Source organism: Triticum urartu, chromosome 3A, assembly GCF_056163025.1.
Source record: "Triticum urartu cultivar PI428250 chromosome 3A, HENAU_Tu73, whole genome shotgun sequence".
In the NCBI taxonomy this organism is placed as follows: Eukaryota; Viridiplantae; Streptophyta; class Magnoliopsida; order Poales; family Poaceae; genus Triticum; species Triticum urartu.
The window spans coordinates 463775872-463783313 of NC_141875.1; positions in this window are offsets into that span (position 1 = coordinate 463775872).

The following is a 7442-nucleotide window of genomic DNA, read 5'->3' on the forward strand; positions in this document are numbered from 1 at the left end:
TCATGGCAGTTTCGTCGCAAACCGGAGAAACGATAGGGTCTAGACCAGTCTCGATCCTTTCGGTTTCCTCGTCAAAGTTTTGGCAGAATTCTGCAGTCAAAGAGTTAGTGAGTCGACTGGACAGGATTAACTTGCAAGCAGCAAAGCAGTCGGATTAAAAGGAGTACCTTCCAGCATCAGATAGAGCTTCTTAGCAAGAGTTCGCAGATAGGCTTCCGTGTCATTTCTCTTGTGGACCGCAGACTCCAGCTTCTCATTTAGGGCAATCTTATCCTTCTTCTGACGACTTACTTCTGGGTTAGACTCATTGAGACAGGACTTCAGCTTGTTCACCTCCCCTTCCAATGCTCCGACCGAAGTCAGCTTTTGGTCTGCAAGGGCAGTCTTGTCTTGAGCTTTCTTCTCTGCAGTTGCAAGGTCCAAGTCCTTCTTCTCCAGAGCCAACCTCATTTTCTCTGCAAAAGAAGCAATCGGATCAAACAAGAGATCAAAGAAATATCTTAAAAGACGATCAACATGAACAGTCGACAGGCAGCTACCTTCCATACCAGCAGCTTCATCTTCGGCTTTCTTCAACTTTTGTCGGGCCAACTCCAAGTCGAGATTGAGTTGCCTCTGCTTCTCCTCAAACTCGACAAACTTAGAAATGAGAGAACAAGATTTCTGCAGGAGGTAAAAGACGTGTCAATCGACAAGATCAAAGGTTATTCACTTCTGAGTGAATAAAACTTAAAAGTTCACTTAAACCCCAGCCGACTGCCCGCGGTCGACTGCGGTCTCGGGGACTACACCCAGCGGGTGCACTTGGCGTGCCCCCACTGATTCAGACCCAACTCGACCGGTCCGCCCGAGTCAAAAAAATGAAGAGAAAAGAACTATTCAGACCGCGGCCAACTGCCAGCAGTTGACTGCGGTCTCGGGGACTACACCGAGTGGGTGCACTTGACATGCCCCCACTGGTTTAGATCTCATTCGACCGGTCCGCCAGGGTCGAGTGGGAGAAAAGAAAGAAAAAAAACTATTCAGACCCCGGCCAACTGCCAGCAGTCGACCGTGGTCTCGGGGTCTACATCCAGTGGGTGCACTTAACGTGCCCCCACTAGTTTAGATCTCATTCGACCGGTCCGCCCGGGTCAAGTGGGAGAAAAGAAAGAAAAAACTCAGACCCCAGTCGACTGCGGTCTCGGGGCCTACACCCAGTGGGTGCACTTAGCGTGCCCCCACCGGTTCAAATCCTACTCGCCCAGACCGAGTGGAAGAGCGCAAATACCAAAGACAACAAAACACCCAGTGGGCGTACAGATTTGACGCAAGCAATAAGAGATTGTATGGAAGAAAATATTTCAGGTAGCATATCCTAATAGAACAAGGTCAGTTGAAAATTTACTTACCTGGACATTGGCCCGGAGAGCAGCGCTGGCGTCGTAGGCAGCCTGGCTATTCTCGTGCACCGTCTTCATCCGCTCCATCATCATGTTAGCCTGACGGATGTCTTCCGCAGCCGCGTCCGACTGGTTTTCCGGAACATGGTAGTTGGTGAAGAAGGGGGCAGACGACCCAGGTGCGGCAACTTGGAGCTCCAAAGCGGGAGGTTGGACGACTGAAGGGAACACCGGTACAATCGACGGTGCAGGGCACTCACTCGATAATGGTACAACGAAAGTTACTGAGGCCCTGCCTGCGTCTTCAGATTGCCGGGCGGTTGGTGTTGTCGTCGGTCCCTGCTGAGACGTCTTGCCAGCTGCTACCTTTTTGTTCTTTCTGGGCCTAGGGGCCACATCTTCATCATCATCTGGAAGATGATGACGTTGGGTGGAGCTGCTGAGAAATCAGTCGACCCCGAGTGAATCGCTAGAATTTAATCGACCAAGCAATCAAGAACAAGATCATAAGAGTTTTTACCTGGGTTGGAGGTAACCGCGTCTTCCATCTCCTCGTCTCGATATTGATAGGAAGAAGTTCCAGATGTAGCAGCACTGCAAATGTCAACATTCAGTCAGTTATGTTCTGTTGCTCGAGTTGACCAAAAGAACGGATCAGATGATTACCCGGAGATGGTGGGGACGGTCACTTTGATTCTGGGCAAAGCCTTCGGTGGTTTAGAGGAGGTGTCTTTCGATGCTTTTGGCACAGGAGGCGGCACAATCTTGGGTTGTTTCGATACCTTCTCAGTTGTCGCAGGCGAAGACGTCCGAGGGTGCTTCAAAGATTGCCCAGTCGGTGCAGCCGCCAGGACCGGGGTGCTCGCCGGGTCTTGAGCGTGCTTGGATCTTCTCTCTCTACGAGGAGGCGAGTCGACCTCTTCGTCATCACTCGAGTCGTCGCTCTCCTCATCCTCTTCCGCGTCCGAGTGCCACTCGCCACTCTCGCCCCCGCTCGCCCCTTCCTCGACGTCTTGCTCCTGCGCTCCATTGGGCATCGAGTACATATCAATAAGATCCTGAAAAGACAATGAACGAAAGAAATACAGTCGATCGTCAACAAGGTGTTACACAGTGCATCGAGAAGATACTTGACAATGCAGAATCATACCTGTTCCGGCTGGCGCGAATGGTCGAATGGGATCACCCTCCTAAACCCCCGGGGATTATATTTGTTGACGGCGATTCCTCTCAGCCACTTCTCCACCGTGTCTTCACTAACGTCTTCCGGGTGGATCCGAGTGGAGTCCTCGAGTCCCGAGTACATCCACATCGGATGGTCACGGGCTTGGAGTGGTTGGATGCGTCGACTGAGAAAGACCTCCAGCAGGTCCATTCCAGTCACCCCGTCGTGGACAAGTTGGACGACCCACTCGACCAACGCCTTCACCTACGCCTTCTCTTCTGGGATCACCCTTAAGGAGGAGGAGGGCTTCTCCACTCGAGCCAAGGAAAAGGGGGGAAGTCCAGTCGACTGACCCGGGGTCGGCTAGTCTTTATAGTAAAACCAGGTCGACTGCCAGTCCCGGACCGAGTCGGGAAGGATCATAGCTGGTAAGGTGCTCTTGTTCCTCATTTGGATTCCAAGGCCCCCGCACATCTGGATCACGTGCGTCCTCTCGTCACTCGGGTTGGCCTTCTTGACCGACTGGGAGCGGCAGGTGAATATATGCTTGAAGAGACCCAAGTGCGGTCGACAACCCAAGAAATTTTCGCACATTGACACAAAGGCAGCAAGATACACTATGGTGTTTGGAGTGAAGTGGTGGAGTTGAGCCCCGAAGAAGTTCAAAAAACCACGAAAGAAAGGATGGGGAGGCACAGAGAACCCGCGGTCGACATGAGTGGCGAGGAGAACACACTCACCCTCCAGCGGCCGCGGCTCGGTCTCGTTCCCTGGGAGCCGCGCCGATTCGTGGGGGGTCAATCCCCCCTCAACCAGGTCGTCGAGGTGGTCTTGGCTGATCATCGAGCAGATCCAGTCGCCTTGGATCCAGCCCGGCGATAGGCCGGACCTTGACGAGGATCCACCCCGGCTGGTCCTCTTCCCTTTCGCCTTCCCGGTCGCCTTCTTCGCGCGCTCCAACGCCACCGTCTTCTCCTTTCCCATGGCGGCAGATTGAGTCCGGGCGGGGCTACGACGCCGAGAGCGGAAGCGGGCGTAGCGGAGAAATCTGAGGAAGAAGAAAGAGAATGAGGGCGCACTGTTCAAAAGCCCGGTCCGGTGCCTTTTATAAGGTCACTTCCGAGTGGCTGACTTGTAGGCCCGGACGATCTTATCAAATCCCGCAACAGTCGCGCGCACGATACGTGGCGAAAAAGGTGGCATGGGAATCGAGGCGACCTGCCTGATCCGTCCCGATTACCACGGCCTCACCCGTCCGGCGCGCTTCTCAAAATTCGAATCCCGCGAAATCCACGGACAGCAGAACAACTTGTCAGACGCAAGACATCCTCCGCATCATCACTCAGAACTCTTCCGCAAAAGTTCACTCGACAAAAACTAAGAATGGACCAAGGCGACTGAAAAAGAAGTTGGTGTCATCCCCTCAGTTCATTGATCCAGAGCAAGATATACTCATAGCACGAAAAATGAGTCGGAAGTGTTCTCAACTCCTTCCTCACTCCAACCCTGATCCATTCGGGGGCTAATGATGAAGCTATGTACCTAGGGTAGGGTCATGGATCTGTCCAAGGTACCCTCCCCAAGTACATCCCTAGAGGTACCAGGAACATTCGAAGAAAAATCATCATCCACTCGACCAGGAAGTTATGTTCCACTCGACAATCCTGAAGACACTCGACCGTATAGATAATCACTCGACTACCAGAAGATCTAGAGCCTCTCCACTCTGCAACGGTCGAGAATTAAGTCATAGCTTTAATGGTCATTATGTATCTTTATTGCAGGCGTTACCAGTAACATCTTCATCTTTATGTACCTTAAACCCTCTGTGACGTGGGCTGGCTAGGGTCCTGGCGCACTCTATATAAGCCACCCCCCTCCACAGGCACAAGGGTTTGCACTTTCTGTAACACACGCGCATATAATCCAGTCGACCGCCTCCGGGCTCTGAGACGTAGGGTTGTTACTTCCTTCGAGAAGGGCCTGAACTCGTAAAACTTTTGCGTACAACTCTTCCATAGCTAAGATCTTGCCTCTACATTCCTACCCCCATTCTACTGTCATACTTAGAACCACGACAGGAACCAATATGATCATGTAGGTTCCTCTATTGGTTATTGACCAGAGATGTGTCTCGGTCATGTCTACATAGTTCTCGAACCCGTAGTGTCCACATGCTTAACATCGATGACGATTTGTATGATGAGTTATGTGTTTTGGTGACCGAAGTTTGTTTGGAGTCCCTAATGAGATCACGGACATGACGAGGAGTCTCGAAATGGTCTAGAGGTAAAGATTCATATATTGGAAGGTAGTATTCGGACATCGGAATGGTTCCGAGTGATTCGGTTATTTTACCGGAGTACTAAGGGGTTAGCGGAACCTCCCGGGGGAAGATATGGACCATATGGACCATAGGAAGGAGGCTAACCAGCCCACAAGAGACTGGTGCGCCGCCCACAAGGGAGGAAGCCGAATTGATTTAGGGAAGGGAGCGCGACCCCCCTTTCCTTCTCCTACTCCCTCTCCTCCCCCTTTCCACCTCCAAGAGAAGGAAAAGAAGGGGGGCCGAATCCTACTAGGAGTAGGAGTCCTAGTAGGACTCCCCCCTTGGCGCGCCCCCTACTGGCCGACCGCCTCCTCCTCCCCTCCTTTATATATGGGGGCGGGGGCAACCCAAAGGCACATCAATTGTTCTCTTAGCCGTGTGCGGTGCCCCCCTCCATAGTTTACTCCTCCGGTCATAGCATCTTGGTGCTTAGGTGAAGCCCTGCGCGGATCACATCACCATCACCATCACCACGCCGTCGTGCAGGCGGAACTCTCCCTCGACCCTCTGCTGGATCAAGAGTTCGGGGGATGTCATCGAGCTGAACGTGTGCTGAACTCGGAGGTGTTGTACGTTCCGTACTAGATCGGTTGGATCGTGAAGACCTTCGACTACATCAACCGCGTTAACCTAATGCTTCCGCTTTTGGTCTACGAGGGTACGTGGACACACTCTTCCCCTCTCGTTGCTATGCATCTCCTAGATAGATCTTGCATGATCGTAGGATTTTTCTTGAAATTGCATGCTACTTTCCCCAACACAAGCATGTTGCGCGGCGAGGCGAGGCTCTAGCGACTGTGGTCGTGGGGAGACGGGCGTGGCCGGCGCGAGCGCATGGCGTGGGCACGGGCTGAAGCGAACGCGCGTGGCCAGCTGTTGCTGCTGCGAGCGCGTGCGACAGTGGGTGCGGGGCGCGGCTATGGGTGGGGTGGCGGGCGGCAAGGCGACGAGCGGGGCGGGCCGACGCTGCGGGCTGGCCGGGACGCGGCGAGGCGGGCAGGGCGGAGCACGCGCGAGCGCGGGCGAGCTCACGACAGGCGGCGTGGGGCAGAGCTCACGCGGGCGCGGCCAAGCTCGCGACGGCCGGGGTCGTGGCGTGGCGAAGCGACCGGGGCGGGGCGTGGCGGAGCGCGCGTGGGCCCGGCCAAGCTCGCGGCGGCCGAGGCCGGGGCGCAGCGCAGCGGCTGGGCCGGGGCATGCGCGCGAGCTGTGGCGCGGGAAAGGGCGGCGGGCACACGAGCGGCTGCGCTGCCGGCGCAGCGTGCGGCGGCAGCGCGAGCGTGCTGGCGACGATGGCAGGCGCGCGAGCTGTGGCGCGGGCAAGGGCGGCTGTGCGGCGTGCGTGCGCGCGAGCTGCGGCGCAGGGGAGGGCGGCATGCGCGCGAGCGGCTGTGCGGGATAGCTAGCTAGCAAGCTATGGCAAGCGGCTGTGCGGGATAGCTAGCTAGCTAGCTATGGCACGGGGCGGCGGGTGTGCTAGCTAGCGAGCTGTGGCACAATGAGCTGTCGCGGCGGGGGGCATGAGCTGATGCTGCTGTAGGGCGACCGCATGGGCAAACGCACGGGCGGACATTTTGGGGTAGTCGGCTGCATTGGGCACCTTCAACAGGGTCCAACAGAAGCCGGACATGCATGTCCATTTTGCTACCCATTGCCATCCCAAACAGAAAAAATCCAGACAAAGCAGACGTCCGTTTGAGGCCGTGCTCTGGAGTTGGCCTAACCTGGCTCTTGTGTCAAACAAAAACCACACCAGCTACGCGTAAATTGTCTGAATTTTCCAGAAAATAAAAAGGTCAGAGGAACACACGGAGCGGAACTCCGTATGTGTGAGATATGACTGGAGGAGGACGAGAGTTCTTAGGTGTGGGTGTGGGCCCTTTAACTTCGACCGCCGCTCGGATTAGATAGGTACCTTTCTAGAGATGGAGATGAAGATGACGTGGGCGGCAACAAGGACCGACGTCGCGGGCAGAGACAAGTGCAAGGATGGATGAGAGTTGGGCGGCTAAAGGAGGAGGAAGAAGAGGAGGAGGTCGGGAGGTAGAAGCCACACCTCATTGTTGGATTCTGTAGGATTAACATCCAACATTCAAGAAAAGCACTTACACAAAAACAAATTAGGCAACTTCTGCATAGAGTGATGACTGGTGTTATCCTAGCGATCGATTGTCTATGAATCAATTATTGCATAAATATCAATGTCTGTATCATGAATTCTTTAGTGAGTTTCTTTGTATAAACTTTTAAGCGGTCTTTTTTCTTTTGGTCATAGGAATTTTGCATGATGTTCACACAAATTACATCTAAAAACACTCTAATTGCAAGGAATCATCATGTATAAACTTCCAGATCATAGGTTCGAAATGATGAGCGATGATATCCTAGCGACTGGTTGTCTATGAATCAATTATTACAGAAATATCAATGTCCACATCATGACTTCTTAAGTGGTTTTCTTTGTATACTTTTTATATTTGACCCAAACAACTGTATCACCAATGGACAAAATAGGAGTGAAAACAAAACTGACAAAATTACTCATTTGATATCCTGAACCACATGA